The sequence below is a fragment of the Bacillus rossius genome, chromosome 1, assembly GCF_032445375.1.
Source record: "Bacillus rossius redtenbacheri isolate Brsri chromosome 1, Brsri_v3, whole genome shotgun sequence".
Classification (NCBI taxonomy): Eukaryota; Metazoa; Arthropoda; class Insecta; order Phasmatodea; family Bacillidae; genus Bacillus; species Bacillus rossius.
Window position 1 is genome coordinate 309,688,587 of NC_086330.1, and position 21,230 is coordinate 309,709,816.

The 21,230-nt window shown below is 36.8% G+C and overlaps 1 protein-coding gene across 3 annotated transcripts in view; it reads right to left on the reverse strand.

The window, feature by feature from the left end:
• Positions 1-20,764, reverse strand: part of LOC134527894 (inositol-tetrakisphosphate 1-kinase-like) — a 93,121-nt gene extending 72,357 nt beyond the window's left edge. Inside the window, exons 1-3 of one of the 3 annotated variants that reach the window (XM_063360898.1) lie at positions 20,425-20,723; positions 12,082-12,233; positions 4,092-4,400 (exon numbers count right to left, since the gene is read on the reverse strand). The gene's annotated coding sequence lies outside the window, so the exon portion shown is untranslated. Of the gene's footprint in view, positions 1-4,091; positions 4,401-12,081; positions 12,234-20,424 lie in introns of all 3 variants that reach the window. The other 2 variants (XM_063360896.1, XM_063360897.1) reach the window with 2 other exon arrangements.
• Positions 20,765-21,230: the final 466 nt, after the last annotated feature.

Consider the following 21,230-nt stretch of genomic DNA (forward strand, 5'->3'; position numbering starts at 1 on the left):
TTTCCCATGGTTACGCAGAAGGCAACAACAATGCAAAAGCCCGTTGCCATGGAGGCTAATTATCCACAATGCTTAGTTTTTTTGCTTTTAAAGCGTGTATTTTTAGTTTTTCTTAACTCAGAATCGAGATAAAATATCCAATTGTGAATCTAAACCATCCTCGAATCCCCATGAACTCACACACAAAATTTCATCAGAATCGCGTACAAACAGACAGACAGAAAAAGTACTGTTTTATTATAGTAAGATAGATGGATTATTCTTATATGTTCGCATCCATGCAGTATATGAAAAATCAGCATGCATAGCCCCACACCTATAACTATACGTATCTGCTACCCACGACTTTTTCCGCATGGAATTTTGTATTATCTTGCACCATTTAGAAATTTAAACATTATAACATAACAGTTGATACAGTTGTAGTAGTTTTCTTATGTTCACAAATGATAATTTTTCTCACCTATATTTCAGTCTTTGCAATAAAAATATGTTACTACCTAAATTTTGAGTAAATATGTTTCTACTTTCAAATGTAATGACGGGAAGACACTTCATAAAATGTCTTTGTAAACCACATTTACTGTTTTTTCCGTCTCGAGCTAGAATGTAAAGATTGTCTGCATTACTGACCCGCGAGCAAGCTACATACATTTCAGAGAGAGAGAGAGAGTGAGAGAAAGACACCTATTGAATGTCTATCTAACTAATTTTTTTATGAGAGCATATTTTTATTAAATAAATCATGAAATCATTCAACGATAAAAGCTGTTTATTTAATTAAGCGGACGGGTTCGCTCCAAGGAGAAAATTGACGCGGCGAGACCTCGTGGACATAGAGAAATGACACACACTCACTATTTGTGTGGCTATGAAACATGATTTTTTTTCTGCAATTTAAATTGTAATATACAAAAAGGGTATTGAAAATTGAAACAAATATGGCGAAACTATAAACTGTCAGGATCTTTATTTTTTTCTTACTCTCTACTTAGTTCCTTACAATAGCTAAACTTAATGGCTTCTAATAATGCGTTGCAATTTTTGCTTTTAAAGTGTGTTTTTTTTAGTTTTTATTAACTCAGAATCGAGATAAAATATCCAATTGTGAATCTAAACCATCCTCACTATTTGTGTGGCTATGAAACATGATTTTTTTTCTGCAATTTAAATTGTAATATACAAAAAGGGTATTGAAAATTGAAACAAATATGGCGACGCTATAAACTGTCAGGATCTTTATTTTTTTCTTACTCTCTACTTAGTTCCTTACAATAGCAAAACTTAATGGCTTCTAATAATGCGTTGCAATTTTTGCTTTTAAAGCGTGTTTTTTTTTTTTAGTTTTTCTTAACTCAGAATCGAGATAAAATATCCAATTGTGAATCTAAACCATCCTCGAATCCCCGTGAACTCTCACACAAATTTTCATCAAAATCGGTTCAGCCGTCTAGGAGGAGTTCAGTGACATACACACGCACACAAGAAATATATATATAAAGATATGACACCATGATCAATGAAAACATTCTAACCAGCCAATCAACGGGTACTTATGAAATTTCAGAAATTTAAAAGCAATAGTTCTTAAATTACACACAGACTGTAGAGGTAAAGCAATGATACAATGTTAGCAGTATTATGTCTCAAGGATATATTACTCACTAGAAGGTGTTACATATCCACATGATTCTTGGGCAACTGATAAACATTTACTATATTCAAATTTTCCATTTTAAATCAGCAAGTATACAAATAATTTTGAACATAACCATCATAGATTTATTTTAAACTATCTGTACATGTGTTGATAAATAAAAATAGAATGCATGTTTTTCCAAAATATTTTATGCTGCTTAGTGGTCTTTTAGAGTAATTATTTTTTGTTTGAAACTTGAGTTCTAATAAGTCTAAACACATTAAACAGGGTTTATTTTAATCTATTTGCCACAATTTTAGGATATAAAGTTAAATGCCAACATTTCTTACAAATATTCTGAATGATTCAATTTGGGATAAGAATAGGATCTTCTACAAAAAGCATGTTAGGTATTAATTTAGGATCCCACTGGATTTGGGTTGAAACTTATGACTAAACATATATATTTAAAACATGTATAGAGTAATTACATGGTACAATACACTAACATTTATTAATTGTTGAGTAGGTACTGCATTATTAATCACCAGTGATTTATTGTAAATAAATGTTACTTCAAAATGCTCAGTAATAAATTCCAAGATTTTTTTCTGAACAAAATATATTTTAAAGACACATACAAAAAACTTAAGTTCAATTGCAATTCAATTATTAGGTTTTGTAATTAAATAGGCCATGGCAGCTTACAGCTTAATTTTTATCATGACCATTTATTAGTTTTTTTGCAAAGCACTATTCTAGTATGGGAAGGTTTATAAACTGAACCTGTAGCAGTCTGTGGGGTTATGGTAAGAATGTCTCCATAAAGTAGAAACACGTGAATTATTTATGGTGACAGTGACTCCATTATTCTCTTGATCTGTTCTTTCTACATTTGTGCGAACCTCTAATTCCGAAAAGAAAAAAAAGGGGAGGGGAGTTATATATGACTTATTGCAATATTACACAAATTCAATATTAGTTTAAATTGCAGTCAGATGTGTAAACTTTACAAAATAAAATAAGTTTTTGTTGTTTTGGATTTTTCACGGTGGCTGCTTTTTATCCAACCTGGTCTTGGTTTTCATAGGTCTAAGTGAAAGATTTATTGTTTAAATACTAAATTTTTGCAGCAGTGCATTTTTTTTCCACTGGATTCTGAAATAATTTGTGATTTAATAAAGGTTTTGAAATCATAATATTGTAAATTTTTATGAACTAAAAAAAGTAAACATTTATTTTAAATAAGTATTAAAGTATTTCAAATTAGTGTGATATTAGGAAACTATATTATAATATATTTAACTGTTTTCAATTATATTTATTTCAAATTTCCATCAAATAATAGTGTGTGTGTGTGTGTATTTTTTTTTAGAGAGAGAGAGAGAGAGAGAGAGAGAGAGAGAGAGAGAGAATGCAGTGGGATTTAAATTGCAGTTTTTTCTGAATATTCAAGCAACAATTAATAGTTATAAAAATACCATTTTCAGAAATTGCTTTAGCATTTTTTCCCTTCAGCAAAGTTTCTACTTTCAACATTTACACTTAATGGTTGTTTGCTTCGGGTAGCATGACCTACAATGTACTGGACGAATGGATTGTATTGTAAGTATGTGCCTGTCTTTTGGGTGGTGCCTGCCTTACAGGTTGTGCCTGCCTTTATGTATGTAGTGCTACCTTGTATGTAATTCCTACCCTGTATGTGAAGCCATTCTCATGTATATATAGTCTTGTTAGTTTGTTAGTTTTACTTGTCTATAGTATGAATATTTGTAAAGTTATGTTAATGCTGACAGGCATGTTACAGATAAATAATAAATAAATCAATAGAAAATATGGTTAGTTTTTTTATTGTCAAACTTTGAACATCTTTTGCAAATAATTGAAATAGACATAATGAAACAAGACACTAATTTCAGAGAGGTAATAAATACCTTCCAAAATGATGTTATAATAATTGAAATAGTTAGCTGCAGGAAATTAATTTCCGTCATTAACGTACAAATCGAGAGTCACCAAGAAAGTTTTTTGAGGATGCTAACTGAAGTTCTGCATGAAATAGAAAGAGGACTACTAAATTACGTGAATGTAAGTTGTTAACATTAAATCCACATCATAAAGAAACACAGTTTTATGAAATACAAAATACATTACACAAGGTATATTAAACATATTATGTCTGTTAACAAGATGTAACAATTTATTAATGCCATTTAATGAGCGTAAAACACTACTTGTATTTAAAAGCCAAGATATCTCTGCGAGTGCATTTATAGTCCCGTTCTTGGCACCACTTTCCTGTAAAGCTAAATACACTTTTGTTCACTACACACCAACTCGAACTGTTGTATACAACTATCACTGTCATAGCAGAAGCAGGACATGAGACATGGTAGACTCTGCAAATCAGCATCATCAAAAGCACTTTCTTTCAGTTGGGTATAAGCCGTACCTTCGTCAATTTCTTTTAACTGAAATTCAGACAGACAGTTGGAAATGTAACATTTAGCCAACAATTTATGGCGAGGAGTAAGTTTTCTGTGACATGTATCAAATGTGCTCCATTTGTCTCTAGCCGCAACAATGAACAATGTTATTTTTCATTACTTGGTCTCTTCTTCCTTCTTATTAGGACTGCTTATTTTAACATTTCCAGTCTTCGTAATGAGCTGTACAAAGTTATATTCTTCATGTATAGGTACTCTAAGAAAAATGTTCCAATTAAGTTGTTGCTTCTTCCACTGACAGGTCTTGGAGTATCCTAGAACAAAATAAGTAAGGAATTAGTTAACTTAAGCTGTACATCATATGCACATTTAGTTAAAACTAGGAATGTGACTTTGGTATCATGATATCTCCATTATCTATATTTGACTAGTATGTAACTAACTATATCACTTTCCTTTGCGGAATACCCTTAAAAAAAAAGAGTAACAATAATAATTTATTTCATTTACATTATTACATTTGCACAAATGATGCAAGTGATCGAATATCGATTTTTTGAGTACTGTTGATACATATTGAAATAAGTATTGTTTCAAACAAATATGTATACAAATACGATAAATGAAACTTGCATTTATCTACTAAATTATGTGTATCCCAACTTATTTTATTTATTGATTTTTCGCAGTTATCTTCTGCATCAGAAAAAGGGAAAGTAATGCGTCAAGAGTACGAAAAGCGATGGAATTTTCTCCATTGTGTAGGAGCTTTAGTCAGAAGCACGTGGTAATTCAATAACCAGGCAACACAGTCAGCAAATTTCATAACTGTAAAGGAACTGTCAGCACTATTTTATGGCTATAATTGATGTGAACTATTGTTTAAGTATGCAAACATCAGATGTCAAGGCCTCATTTCGGATTGAAAAGCAACAAATTGAAACTGCCACATCCTAAAGCATTTCCTGGGCGTATTAAGTCTGTCCTTACATGGTCAATAATATTATCATGGTGTTTTTCCGCATTTCGGGTTTCAACTGTCGTTTTTGGTATTTTTCTTAAGATCAGTAGAATGTTTTGGCAGCTAATTGAAGTTTTGATAAAATTTTGTGTTAGAGCAGTTTCGATCAGGAGAGGGTTGTGCTGTGCACTGCTCGCCAAGGTTCACTCAGCTATCATGTGATCACGGCATGCAGCCGACTCAGCCCGGGTGACGTTTGGCCGTGTGTTGCAGTGGCTTCGGCCGCGCGCCTGGCTGAGAAGGAGCCCGGCGACGGAGGATACTGAAAAGGGGAGCAGGCGAGCGCACGCACTGCTGCCGCAGCTTATCCTACTGGAGTGGGCTGTTGCCTGGCGCACCATGTATTGCGGAATGCTGATCTAAATCTACTATTAAAAGTATTGTTACCAAGGTGAAACCAGCCACAGAAAAAATTACAAACCCACAACTGTGGGTATAAGAAGATCCCCTGTGAATGTGGCCACATGTACGTAGGTGAAACTGGCAGAGCTCTATCCACCCGAATCAAAGAACACAAAAACAACTGCAAGAAGGGTTAAACCCTAAAATCCAGACTTGCTGAACATACATGGGAAAATAGCCACAAAATTCTCTGGGAATACTCAAAACCATTCATACAGGAACCAGATAAAATAAAAAGGAAAAGCAAAGAATCAGCCTTCATTATTAGCAATAAAAATATTTTCAGCCAGCAGAGCATTGAATTAAAAAATATGTGGATCCCTTTGATTAAGAGAGAAACATTCCTGCAGCACAAAACAATAGCCAATACTCAACCTACCATAACCAATCCGCTTTAAATCCATGGTGCACAGTCAATGGGGAGACAGCTTGTCTGCCATTGGCTGAGCAAGATGTAGTCCATTCTCTGATAAATACCCTCATTTTTCCAGCCCCTACACGTCAGTAGTCGTCTCTCGGGGCGTGCGCATCTCTCTCGCGGGCTGTTGGCTGGGAGTTCCCTGCGCCCTATTGGGTAACCGAAGGCTGGCAGTGCGTGCGTGATTTGTGTGCATACGGGAGGCGGCCTAGCAGTGCCAACTGCTACCGACCGCGTCCCGCGGGTGGCGGATACGGGATCCCAGCTCGAGAGTTGCAATCTCGCTGGGGTGGCTGTGAATAACCAATAGCAGTCCGCGGACCAATGGCCGGCCTGTGGAGTCGTTATAACGGCTGTCGGGGTGAAAAGAAGCCTGAATGTAGCTCGGCACACGGCAGAAAGCAGTTCCGTCGGCGAAGGCACCGCAGGGGAGCTCGATGTGCCCTGGATGCGAAGTGAAGACGAACTGCGGGCTGGAACTTGCGGAGCTGTGGACTGCCGCACGCGCAACGGAACTGAACAGCATTGGAATTCTGAAGGAAGAGATGTCGGCATCTTCAAGTTGGGGCCCTGTTGGAGCCAGTGGTAGCCTGGGCGGAGCGACCTTCAACTGACCCAGGAATTTGGGGGGCAAGAGGGTACTACTCGCAAGATACTTCATTCGCCTGAACGACTTACCCCCACCCTGGCTTGAAAGGTCGTTGGCTGTTGACTGGAAGAAGGAAGATGAAGATGGCGCAATGTCAGGCTGCCTTTCGCTCCGAGAGCCAGCAGTTCGAGCCAGTTTACTGGCTCGTCTGCCCACTTCTGTTTTAACTGTGGCTGCCTGGGCAGCTGTGGCTTGGCTGACGCGTGAAGTCGCCCGCCCCTGGGGGCGCATGCGCCCCTAGTTAATAATAACCCCGGAGTTCCCAACCTTTAAATGCGGGCCGCAAGGCCCAAGCACCCAACTCCAGCATGGTTGATTTTTCAGCCCCTCCAACTCTTCTTACCTGGACCCTTCTTCCCTCTTGTCCAGTAGTTACCTGCTTGCTTAATGCATGATATTTGATCCCCGCATGAACCGGCCCAGGGTTTTTCCTGTGTCTATGCAGTTTTTACCTGGGTCACATTAGCTAGCTTTTAAGCTAGGCGACCAATGGGGCGTCAGTCATGGCGCCAATCGCAGCCATGGCTGGCCAGTAAATCCCAATAAGCACACGATGCACGCGCCCTTGTCCTGCATGGTTAAAAACCCGCATGGTAGAGTGTACAGGCTTCGGTCTAAGACACACTTAGGTCCTCCCCTAACCTGGACCTCCCCTACACACTTAGAATTAACTTAGGCTAGGAAAAAAAAAAATCGCCCCTACACAGTCGCACCTGTTTTTTCGTACCATGTGCGTCTCTGCCTGAGGACGGGAGCAGATAGCAGTTCCCGAAACGTCGCTTGTTTCTGTTTTGGAAAACTATTGTGTTTGTTTCGTCCTTTCGTTTTGTTGTGCTTTCGTCTCGTTTCAACTGTTGTGCTGAATTTTTTTACGGGTTCAATTCATCATATGTGGTTTTTTTTTTCGTTCTCTTAATCCATTTTTCTTTGTTATTCTTTGTTTGTTGACCATATTCCTGTTATGGAATATTATGTGGTGTATATATCCTGTTGACAACAGCAATTTTTGCTTAATTTGTGTTTTTGACTTTTGGTTTTTTGTAGTTTTCTTCAACAGACATGCATGTGCTTAGCAATGGTGTATGTCCAAAAGCTTACATCAAGTCATGCACTACCATTGCACAAATCTTTCAATGATAATATACTTAATTTTATTTAATTCCATTGTAAGTATATTTCATTGTCACTCATTCATAAATCACCCTCTCATAGTTTCATTCACCTAATAATATTGACAATACCTTATCACACTGACAATGATATTGACAGCATTAGTGAAAAAACAGGATGACTGTAGATACTGATGAAGTACTGAAGGAAATCCAAATTTTCTGTTTTTTGGGCATCTGTATTTGAAAGTGGTGAGAGTATTGTCAGTACAGGGAGTACCTATAGTACTCTGGCCTCAATTTTACAGTATGCACCAGAGTTGTAGCATGCTGTACAACTGTAGTGTACAAGAACACTAAGGTGGTAATTATGGTACACAGGCCGGGATTCTGGAAAATTATTGCACATAGTATGTGTTGCATACATTAATTATAGTATGCCCTCCTACCCACATACACCTCCTCTACCCTCACCCAGTTTCACCTGTAGCGATTTTTAGCTATGGGAGCAGCGTGGAACTCTGACCCCAGTTTTCCAGTAATCCCGATAATTATAGTCACCGTACTGAATCTATGGTACTATGATGGGGTAATTATGGTACACTGCAGAGATTAGAGAAAAAATTATTATGTGTATTGTGTGTCGCAGACAGAAATTATACACCCTCCTACCCAGATACACTTCCCCTACCCACAAACTGTTTTGTCTACAGTCAGGGGTCGGCAACCTGCGGCTCGCGAGCCACATGCGGCTCTTTGGATGTGAAGCTGCGGCTCTTTAGTTCCGTACAAGAAATACTGCATCACCAAGTCATTTATACAGAAAATACTTTTTTTATTACAAACTAGTAGTAAGCCTGTTTTTTTCCACGCTTGTTATATTTTACTAAAAAAATATGTCATCAACCAGTTAAATTATCAATTTAAAGCTATCCATCCGCCCGAGGTTTTCGTTTTACCAATCGTTTTACCCATCTGATAGCGCCACTTGACGCGCAAACATGGTTTCAGTTTCCAACATATCAGTCGCACTTCTATATCTCCCTCCTTGTTCTGTGGTCCGTCGGTGAAGAACGAAAAAAAGCTGTCGACGAGCTCAAAAAACAAAAACAGCCAGAGGCGTAGGAACCGGGGGGGACAGGGGGGACGTGTCCCCCTGAACTTTTTGGGTGGAGGGGACTGTCCCCCCCAACTTTCTAGACCGTGATATTTTTATTTTATAATATTATTCTGCCCAACTTTATTTGTAATTTCTTCACTCTCAAATTTTATCTTAAGGAAACAATAATAATTTTAACATCGATGTATCCAATGGTTAGATACAAAAACTGCTTAACAAGCGCTATTTTGCACTTTTAAAATCAAAATTTTCCGGTGGAGAACCCCCGGACACCCTGTCTTAGTAAGAGGGGAATGGGTTTACATGACATCAAAATCATTATTTGTCCCCCCCCCCCCCCCCCCAACTTTATGAACACAGCTACGCCAATGCATTGCTGTTTTCAATCAAGTTCCATGTTAAGTAACTGGACGCAATCTACAAGTAATGTTAATCTAGCAAGCTTCGCGGTATCACTAGAAATCGCAACAAAAAAAAGGCAAACCATTCACAGATGTTGAGTATATCAAAGATTGCTTCATACGTGCATCTGAAGAACTGTTTCGTGATTTCAAAAACAAACCAGTAATCTTAAAAAAAAAAAAATCAAAGATTTGCCTCTATCCGCTAAAACAGTACAAAACAGAATAGCAAAAATGTCTTCAAATGTAACATATTTGCAGGTGGAAGACATTCAACTGGCTTCTGCCTTATCACTTGCTATAGATGAGTCTTGCGACATAAAAGACACGGCACAAATTGCCCTTTTTGTTAGGTATATGTTTTCCCAAGGTCCAAAAGAAGAACTTCTAGGATTGCTACCACTCTCGGGACAAACTAGAGGGGAAGATATAGCGAATGCCGTGCAAAAATTCCTCAAAGATAATAAGATCGATTTAAATAAAATCGTTTCAATAGCAACTGATGGAGCCAGAAGTATGACGGGAAAAATAAAGGGACAACAACGATTCTTCAGAGCAAAATAAACCACGAAATTCTTACGTTTCACTGCATAATACACCAAGAAGCACTTTGTGCCCAAACATTTCCGGCCAAAATAGTTGAGGTCATGAATTTGGTCATCATGATTGTTAACAGCATCTTGTCAAAATCACTCTACCATCGTCAGTTTAAAGAATTCTTAAACGAAATGGAGACTCAGTATTCCGACCTTCTTCACAATAAAGTGCGATGGCTTTCCAAAGGTAAGGTGTTGAAACGTTTTGCTTTGTGCTTGAATTAAATAAATTCATTCCTCAATGAAAAAGGCATGAATTAGAGGATGGCAAATGGTTGCAAAAATTTTACTTTATGGTGGATATCACAGCGAAATTAAATGAGCTGAATCTAAAACTGCAAGGAAAGGGAAACCCAGCCTATGTTTTGGTAGAAGAATTGGTTAGTTTCGAAGAAAGATTAATTATTTTTGCAGAAGATATTCAGAGCGGTAAATTACTTCATTTTCAATTTCTAAGCAACATCGCGATAAAACCAGTGCAACTGTTGACACGAAATACTTCAGAACAGTTATAAAAAAATTAAAGATGAATTTTCTGACAGATTTCAACAATTCAAAACCAACAAAACCACTCTAGCATTCATAGTAAATCCTCTCAACACAAATGGTAACGAAATCCACATTGAGCCATTTGGAGTTGATACTGGATCTCTAGAAATGCAATTGATTGATTTAAAAAGTAAAGCTTTGTGGAGTGGAAAATTTACAGAGTTGAAAAGCAAGTTGGAAGAGTTGGAGGTCCAGAAATGTATGTACGTAACGCAACAAAAGTGGACAGCTTTAAAAGAAATGCCGCGAGTTGAGGCACTTATATACGACGCATTGAATAGTCTTCCTGATTGCTACAGTGAGGTGAAGAAGTTGGCATTTGGAGTGCTGACTATCTTCGGATCGACATATTCGTGCGAGCAAGCGTTCTCTTGCATGAATATAATTAAAATTAAAGTGATACGCCAACTAACAAATTAAAGTTTAGAGTCGTGTTTGAAACTTAAAACAACAAGTTATGAGCCAAATTTATCCAAACTTTCTAAAACCATGCCAAGACAATGCTCCCATTGAATGTGTTTGCGCAGTTAATTGTTATTGAAGTACAAGTTAGTGCTGTAAGTAAGTGTTTAATTGTTTTAATATTTTACTAATATAATAAGTGATTATCTAATAAGACCATATATATTATCTAATTTGTTGTGAAAAAACACTACTTATATATGAATAAATTTTTCTTATGAATAAATAGATTAGTTTTTTTTATCAAAAAACTATTTATGCAAGTACTATTTATTTTTGGCAAGAAAAATTTTTGTGGCTCTTTAAAAACTTTGAAATTTTGTAAATTGTAATTTTTGGCTCTTCCGACTCAAAAGGTTGCCGACCCCTGTCTACAGTGATTGTCAGCTGTCAACAAACATACTGTATGGTATGACTGCCATATGGATTTCATTTTTTGCTGCCAGATGGCGCTAGCATAGGCGTACCCAGGGGGGGTGTTTTGGGGGTTCAAAAGCCCCCCCCCCCCCCCCTTACCGAAATATGGCAAGAAAATTATGAACACTCATGTCATTTGAGCTTTATTTCTAAACGAGGGGAAAGAGAGAAATAACGTCACCATGCAGCCCAATTGGTAAGTAAACGTAAACAAATTTTAATTGCAGTGGTTGGTTCATGATAGGTCAGTCTAATTCTCAAATCGCGGTGATTGGTCTATGGAATAATCAGTTCAACTCTACTTTGATTATGTTTTAGATTTGCTTAGTAGAATTGGGCATTGAGTAACAGTAGTTATTGCGACCTTATGTCAAACAAAACTCTATAAAAGTATTAAAACGTGGTGGGGAGGGGGATGGGACGTTTTTTGGTCGTATTGTCAAGTCAGGTACTTTCATTTAAATACTGTACATCTGTACGTATAACACGAAGAAAAAGTTTGATTATCGCAAGGTGCGTAATTTTAAACGACTGTTACAAACATTGAAAAGCTTAAATGTAAATTTCTCGCCTCAGATGAAAGGGACCTCGTTGAGTGAAACGTGGTGTGAAGTTGTGTTTGAGTCAGTAGCTTAATCGCCTCAACTCAATGTGTATGTGTTTTTAGCGAATAATGTAATAGAACAATATAATTTAATATATATATATAATATACTAGCTGCCCGACCCAGCTTCGCACGGCTATACTAATGGGGAAAAAATGAGACTAAATATCCCATTTACAGTAATAATAAATGAAATAAAATGCAATTAATCTGGACAAATATTTATTACAATGCATTATAATGTACCTGAGAGAAAACGAGTAGCACTGATGGTTTCCCGATTCTCGAGCACGCAACATACAACTGATGTACCCGTACTTCGCTACGGCAGTCTACAGGCAGAACACTTGCGCCGCTCATTATACATGCCCCTCCTTGTGGGTACGCCACTGCTGCACCTCGAATGGAAAAAAAATCAAAGCAATGCTTGTTGCCATGGAGACACAGAAGGCATAAACAATGCAAAATCCCGCTGTCCCACTGTTGCCCGGGCTTAACCACCCTTGGGAGTCGATTTTCGGAAAACGTCATCCTGCATAACATGAAGAACATTACTGTCAAGTTCTAGTCTGTAGGATATAAAATTGAAAAAAAAAAAAAGACAATTTTTGATATTTAAAGTCCCCGTAAAATTTCAACGGTGATGAGGACTGCACTAACAGTGAATTAGTTTATGCCATAGAGACGAATGAAGCATCAACAAAGCAACAGCCGTTGCCATGGTGATTTTCTACCAAAAACTGGAATTTTGATATTTTACACCCCCCAAAACTCCCTTTTGGAGCTGATTTTCGGATAATCATATCTTAGTGAGCATCTACATACATTAAAAAATGAGTAACTATGCTAAGTTTCAATCGGTTGAAAGATTTCAAGTCAATATTAATGAGTCAGTTAGTGGTATTTCGCACAAATATATTTTTTAATTTAAATAATTTTACATAAAATAATAATTAAATCTATACAGAAATATGCCTCGAATTGAAAAAAAAAATCTATCTAAGCGATGACCGTTGCCATGAAGACGCAGAAGGCATAAACAATGCAAAATCCCGTTGTCATGGAGATGGAGTACCCACTGTTGCCAGTGCTTAAACCACCCTTGGGAGCTGATTTTCGGAAAATGCTGTCATTAATCGAAATAAAATGTAGCCTATATACATAAAGTTGGACAAAGTTACAAATATTTGTGTGAAATTTCATTAAAATCAATGCAGTAGTTTTGGAAATTAGCCCGGACAAACATTGTGACACGAGATTTTTATATGTAAAGATTTAATTCTGTTTTGCTACACTTGAATTGTAAAGCCTGAATTACAACCGCCCATCGCATCCGTCCGTCATTCGTTCGTCCCTCAGCCGCCAAGCGATATACAACTTCAATTCACTTCACTGCTTGGATTTGGGCCTTGAGCGGTATCCATTTAGCCAGAAATATCAATTTCATTATTGTTTTTCATCATCTTTTATCGCAAGTGTATATTTTGAATAAGTCTCAATTTTACTCCCAAGCCTTACCGGGACTCTAACCCAGAACCTCTCCCACCATAAGCCGGTGTGCATCGGACTACGCTACGGAGGTCGGCTGGCGATTTACAACACTCCGCTCATCCATCATAATATTTCTCCATGTCAATGCTGACAACTGTTGAGAAAACTTAACAATTTTGGGGAAAAAAATTATAATATGTAATTATATTACTTAAACAATTATGTAAAGTAAGTACTTGAAACTCATTAAACTCAGAGTGTTTCTTTTTTTTTCAGTATGTATTTTCACATTTCCAGAGTTACCATACGTAATTATAATACTTCTGTGACTTAGACCATTTTTGTTTCAAAAAAGAGCTTTCAAAATGTGTCTAAACGTAAGCTAAGAAATGATTTTGGAATCAGCTAAACAATTAAACAAACTTTAATACATTTTAATATAATATTTTATATGCAAACACCTAGAAGAAATTAGGAGATTATAGGTTCATCCATTCACCTGTCAAAAGTATAAAGTTACCAAGCTTTAGACTGACGAGTGGATGACATTTTTCAGTCCATCTTATTGGGTGCAGGTCACGTAATTGACAGACGGATGACGGATGGATGGGCTATTGTAATTCCGGCCTTAGTTGCTAACACCCTTACAATCAAATTATACAGCAATTATTCTATTGTCATGCCGTCAACTTATTAGGAATAAGTTTGTAAAGTGCGTACGTAAATTTGTTAAGTCAACTAATTATTTTTATATTTTATATATATATTTTTTTTTTGGGGGGGGGGGGGGGGGGGGTTTGTAGTTATTTTAATATTGTAATGTGAACTTGCTTAAGTTAATTGAAAGAAAAATTACGTACAAATTACATATCAACAATAGCCCAGGTTAAAAAATTAAATTTGAGACTATTCTATTTATTTACTCATGAAATAATTAATTTATGGTGTTTATGCAGTTTTTCTTAAAAATTTGGAAGAACACCCCCCGAAAAAAATTCCTGGGTACGCCTATGGGCGCTAGTGTTGACTGCAGATGTCCGCCATCTTGGCTGAAGTCACATGTAGTTCTAGGTTTTGTTGTAAAGTAGCATTAGTGTAGATGTGTGTTATATATTTTATTTTAAGTTGTATAAAAAATAGAGTGCAGTGGTTTGGGATCAAACCATGACAACCGGAGTGATCCTGAAGTCAGAAGGAAGACATGCCATCTACTGGACCATCAGTAAAATTGGGAAGTATATGATTAGATAAGGTTTAAATAAAAAAATACAGAATATCAGAAGGAATATACTAAAAATATGTTAGGTCTCTGAGAAAAACTAATAATACCATAATTTATAAGAAGGTATGAAAGCATGATACACCATACCTTTAAAATATTGTATGCCCAAGAGGGGATTCAGGAAAAGTTATACATAGTACACTAGTATAGGGAACTCCATTTTGAAAAAAATGGTATGCACATATGTATATGGTATAAGTCGTGCCATGCCTTTCCCTTTGTCCTCACAAACAACCCTGGGAAATACCCACAATGCCCTACAATATAATAATGCAAGTGCAAGTTGGCAAGGAACAACAGACTCACAGTAGTTTAAAAAACAGCCACCAGGCACACAAAGTAAATAGTACAAACTATTGCCACAAGGGGATAATTACTAGAGGCTACAGTGAAAGCTGTCACAGCTGGACAAGGGAAGGGGGAGGAGGGGCAAGATGTATTCTGAAAGCACCCAACAAGGAGCGCTAGAGGCATGCTGTAAATTGCCACCACCAAAAAAAGTCAGCCATTTTGAAGGCAGGAAAAAATGTTATTGGGCAGAGCATGCAGACTGCAGATAATATGTAGGAACATATAGCATCCCAAAAGACAGAGAAAAGCAGGGAAGGTAGGAGTGGAGACAATCTAAAAATGCAAAGAGTAATTAAAAAGACTAAAACATGTCAAAACTCACCTTAAGAAATATGTGTCAGCTTCTTGCTACAGTCATGAAGACATCGAAGCACAATAAAATACCCCACAAATGACCACGACTGCACATTCCCTTATAAAAATAACATTAAAATGTCAGTTCATGCAAACTGTTGTAAGTGAGTTGTTTGCAACACAAGGTGCTAATTATCACGCACTAATTTACCGCGATACCTATAGTATTTACCATAAGCAGTACGAAGACAAACTTTCCCGACCACACTCCGAGAAACAAACTACAGCCTGGCGTGAGCATGTCACACCCTGCCGATGCACTAACCATCCCTTCCTGCATCCCCCCCCCCCCCCCACAGATGCTGCATAGATTAGCCGAGAGTCTAATGCATCCACTAGACATAGGGTGATGCAACACTAACCCTTCAACTGGCGCCAGCCACCCAAGAGTAGCCCAGCCTTGCACAGGAGATGCAAAAGCAGGACTAGACAGAAATTTTCAGAAAAAAAATAAATCCATACTAGAAAAACAAAAGCACTCTGAGGACACCCCAGCACATGTGCGCGTACAAAATCTCGGAAAAAGAGAAAGATAGACAAAGACATTGAGAAACAGAAATATAGACACATAGGGGAACAGAAAAAAAAAGAGAGGGAAGGGAATTTACATTTAAACACATCATCAAAATAGTAACACTACAGAGGAGAACTAAATGCAAAACTAAATACATAAGAAAAAATACCCAAAATTATGATAAGAAAAAATACATCAAACAAACTACACTAAAAAAATTATTAATTTTCAAACCACAGTTATTGTAACTATAATAGTACAATTTTACTCTAGAAACTCACATTAATATATTTATTATATATAGATTAACATAAATATATTTTAAAAAATCCTAACAATCCCTTAGGAATCAACAAAGGATGACAGAAAGGCGTAATATTATTCTGTATAAACCCATACCTAAAAACTCAGAGAGAAAAAAAGTGACACTAATAATAAATTGAATAATTAAAATAATAACAATTTAAATAATCAAAATAATAATAATAATAATATGCAATACCTATGTAGGTGACACACACATACACCCATTACAAACCCGAGAAAATGGAATGCAGGTAACATAATTAACCTTCGCTTGGCAATCACAGATATAAAAGCCACCACAAAAAAATAATTAGAAACCCCTTTAATAGCAACCGTCGACACGAGTCCCATGACCCAAGACTCGTTCACTGAGACAGCAGGACACAGAGTGTCAATTCAAAACAATATTATGTATGAGAAGCAGTGAAATTTTGACCACATGATAGGCTTCCGACACTATATTTAGATAAAATTAATATTACCAATACCAAGTTTAATAAAAAAAAGCAAAAAACACAAAGACACCATGCTCTAAATAAGACCATCTCCACTGAGAGAAACAAACCATGTTTCTTCATATAACCTGAATCCAAACAAATGCACCCCAAAAAATAAACAAGCGAAATGCTAGCAAAACCACTGATATTACGGTGAACACGGCATATATAATGAAGAATGAATTAAGCACAAAGAAAATGAAAATACTTAATAAATACACAAAGCCAATAATAAACTACAGTACACAAGCATTCACAATATATCCTAGATGAAAAAAAAAATTGTTGAAAAAGAATTCCATCTGGTAGAATATGATTGAAACATACACCAGCTCTATTTCACCTACCAAAAGTAAAATTAAATCTTAATAACTAAAAACTATAATTTAAAATCTCCAAATTCAAAGGTTTAAAATGCAACTGAAACATAGGTAATGTCTAACATATACACATACTGTAGCTGTGCACTGTTTTCAAAGATATTTTTTCCAAAGATGTCAAAAAGTTTCCCCTTCAGTTAAAAAAATAGTTTAGTGATAAAACTGTCAGCCAGTACAAAAAAAATATTTGAATTGTGTAACCACTCTAAAGACTTCAGTCTTGAAGCTGAATGGCATTTTTTGGCCACTTCTCATGGAAAGAAAGCCTGTAATGGGATTAGTGTTGCTACTAAAAGGCTGTCTCAATGACTAGTATGCAAAGACTTTATTCAGACCAGATTACTTTCAGCAGAAGAAAAGTATCAAATTTTACTCTAAAGAAATCAAAGGTAATTCTTATACATATTTACCCATATTTATGAGCAAAACTGGTGGATTTGTGAAGTTAAAATGTGAGTATGGAATACAACGATTTGATGATTCATTTTTACCATTCACTTGGCCCTCAAACATCATTCACAATTTCAAAAAATGAGTGTTTGGGTAACAGAGACAAAGTTTTTTAGGAAATTATCACAATGGGAACTTACAACCATGACTGGTCAAGGCTACAGCATAACAGAAGAATTATCAATAAAAATGTCTCATTTGTACAATACAGTGGTTTCTTTTGAACATTTACCATAGAGTAAAATAATTTGTTGAGGATATCAGTCTAAACACAAGAACAATAAAAAATATTCTACTTGTATTAGAATTAAATATGTCCAGAAGTAAACAAGAATTGAGAAAAATCTAAACAATGATTAAATGTAGTAGGGCTAGTTTTAATTTTCATTTAAATTTTTTTGTTTCAACAGCTTAATTGAAAACATATTTTTATAAACATTTTATAATTTAATTTTGTTCAAAGTTGGGCTATTTATACAGTTAAAATAATAATAGCATTTAGTACTTCAAACCCATTTTTAGGTGCTAATTTTACATAATGAGTAACTTGTACTTTTTCAAAATTTCAAATTTTTTTTTTTACTTTTTTTAGTTAAAGCACAAAGATGAAATTTTGTATGTTGATTACTAGGTATGTACTAAAAAAAAAATTTTCAAGAAAATTACAGATTTTTTGTCTATTCCCATTTTATACTTACCAATTCAATTTTAGACATATATATATATATATATATATATATATATATATATATATATATATATATATATATATATATATATATATATATATATATAGGGTGTCCGTGAAAGACAGCACTTTTTTTTTTGGATCAGATAGAGAATAAATTTCTGAGACAGGAAGTCTATGCCGATTTTTGATCTGACCCATAGGTAATTAGTAATTAATTGAAATAGTTAACCAATGATGAGCGCACATGCTCGCTTACTGCTGCTTGCCCCCTTATACTCTTGGCGTGACATGAGAGAGTAAGCAGTACTACCTCGTGCTTTTTTCTCTCTCTCTCTGTCTCTCTCTCTGTCTCTCTCTCTGTCTCTCTCTCTCTCTGTGTGTCTCTATCTCTCTCTCTCTCTGAACGTTCTACTACGTTGTCATTTCTGAACGTTATGAAACATATGTGTTGACTAGATTGTGAGGTATATTATTTTATATTGTATGTTCACAAGATAGAGTTCAGCTATAATCATAATGACCAAATTCTGAAGAAACAAAATTTTTATGCGCATTTAATTTTGCAATTCCTGTGCTATTATAGATTTTATTATTGTTAGTACTATTTTTTTCCTTATAATTACACGATACAAACTACAGATACATTAATTTTTTGGAGGATAAAACAAACAAAATAAACAACACAATTGGGATCAAGTTCATTAACGTTGTAGCCAGGCCTCTGTGTTTACCATGTTATGTTACACCCACAATTGGGCTTTCACCCGGTGGCATGAACTACTCCAATTTTTCTCACTCCCCTTGCCACCCTTTTAGTCATATCCTCAGATTCCTTGATCCTCTCACTACCAGCATTCCATCCTCCAGCCCATTCCAATCCCTCCCTATCCCCCCAAAGAAACCATGCCACCCTCTTTCCATTCGCCTTCATTCCCTCTTGAGCTTCCACCCTTCATCAATATGTCCTCTATAACCACCTCTGTGCACCCTAGTTCCCAACTGCCCCCGCCACCCTCTCCCTTTATCACCTTATGCAGTCTGACCAACCTTTCCACCCTTCTCCTCCCCTGTAATGCTTCACACCCCAACTCCTTAATCATTTCCGAGGGACCATGCATTTCCCTCTTTCGCTCTTCCCTTCTTCTCCACATACCCATCATCCACCTCGCTGCTCTACGCCGCACCTTCTCCAGCCCAGCTACCTTATCTCAGTCACTAGGTTGGATTTCAGATAACAACCACATAGTCCATCACTGGCCTCACCAATGTGGAGTGTGCCTTCTCCGTTACCCTCCTCCCTGCTCCCTGTAGGGTCCTGCTAAGCAGCCCCATTGCCCTCCTTTCCTTTCTCCCTACTCGCTGAACCTGTTTTGCCAATACCACATTATTTTGCAGGGTCACCGCTAGGTACTTAAAATTGTTGGCCTGCTTTATCTTCTGCCCCTTCCAGCTATACACGTCCCTCATTACCGTCTTTTTCCTCGTGAATCTAACTAGGACTACGTATGTCTTTTCAACATTCATCTAGATTCCACTCTCCTTTGTCCATTGGTCCAGTCTGCTCATGTCACCTTGCAGATGTACCGCTTTTCCCACCACCTCATACACTATGCAATCATCTGCAAATACTATCAGCCTGGCCCCCAACCCCTCTCTCTTAATGTTCATCATTATCGTGAACAGGGGCCCCTGTGGCACTCCTGACGTAACTTCTCCTGACATAACTTCCCTCTCTTTAGACCTTTCCTCTCTCACCATCACACAGTCTTCTATCCCTCAAAAAACATCCTACCCAACATAACAACCCTCTCATAATCTACCAGCATCTCTACTTTGTCCATTAACCTCTAGTGTGATACCTTATTGAATGCCTTTACTTAGTCTATGAAAATTTTATCTGCTTCCCCCCCCCCCAAAAAGGTCCACAAGAACTTTCAACAACAACACCATCTGTGTTTCACACAAGAACCCTCTCCTGAACCCATGCTGTCTATTGTCCACCCAACATAGTTTTGTGTTGTGTAGTTCTTATCATTGCATGTGTTAAAACAATGTTGATTGTGTCCGGGTCTTAAGTGGGAACAGAGGTGGTAATTGCCATGTATTTTCTCAGGTTACCCAGTATCTAAAAACAATTCATCCCGTTAAAGGTCTGAAAACACATTCTATCATTAGAGTTAGAGCCACATCAGGACAGGGGAACCAAACACACAAATAAAATAAATTCAATCAAATATAACGAAAAAGCATCCGAAATATGGATTATCACTTACCTAAATTTGAGCAGAATTTCTAATTTAAAAAAAAAAGTGGCTGTTTCGTTTAGAAAAAAATTTCCATGTGAATTTCACAACACCTACAAAACACTAAAACGCCCATACAAACAAAAGTATGTTCAAAAACGTTATTTATAATAATAATGTAACATTAAGTGTTCATCGCTTGACTTCAGTCGCCTCGTCTTGATATTGATCATGATCTTGATCTAAAAGTTTCAAAGGTTATATTTAAAATTTCCTATTAATGTTTGCAAACACAAACACTCACGAATATAATTCCATGGAGGTAAGAAGTTAGGGAGTAGTTGTTTAGCGTATATGCTGAAGCCATTTTGCTTTTTGGGACACGCCCACTAATGCGACCAAAACTAACGGCGAATACAAGTATGAAATGGTGATTTTAATGAAATCAAACAATTTCGTGTTGTGCTTATGGTTGTACAAATAGGCTACCGAAAAAGCAGACTGGAATTACATTTCACAAGTAAGTTTATAATTTGTTTTTTTAATTGCTTGTATGGTTAACGGCTTTTGCCCACAACCAGAACTAAATCATTACATTCTTTATCATATCGTAGCAATCAAATCTCTTACTGTATAAAAACACCCATGCCTTACCCGGGACTCAAACCCAGAACCCCTCGCACCGTAAGCCGGTGTGCATCCGACTATGCTACGGAGTCGGCTTGGGTTCGAGATCTCAGGGAGGGTTCGGCCTTGTGGCTAGAGGTAGGGGTTAACACAGTAGGGCCCCCCGAGCTGTTATGGCCACTCGGGACGCCTGAAGAAGAACACAAAGT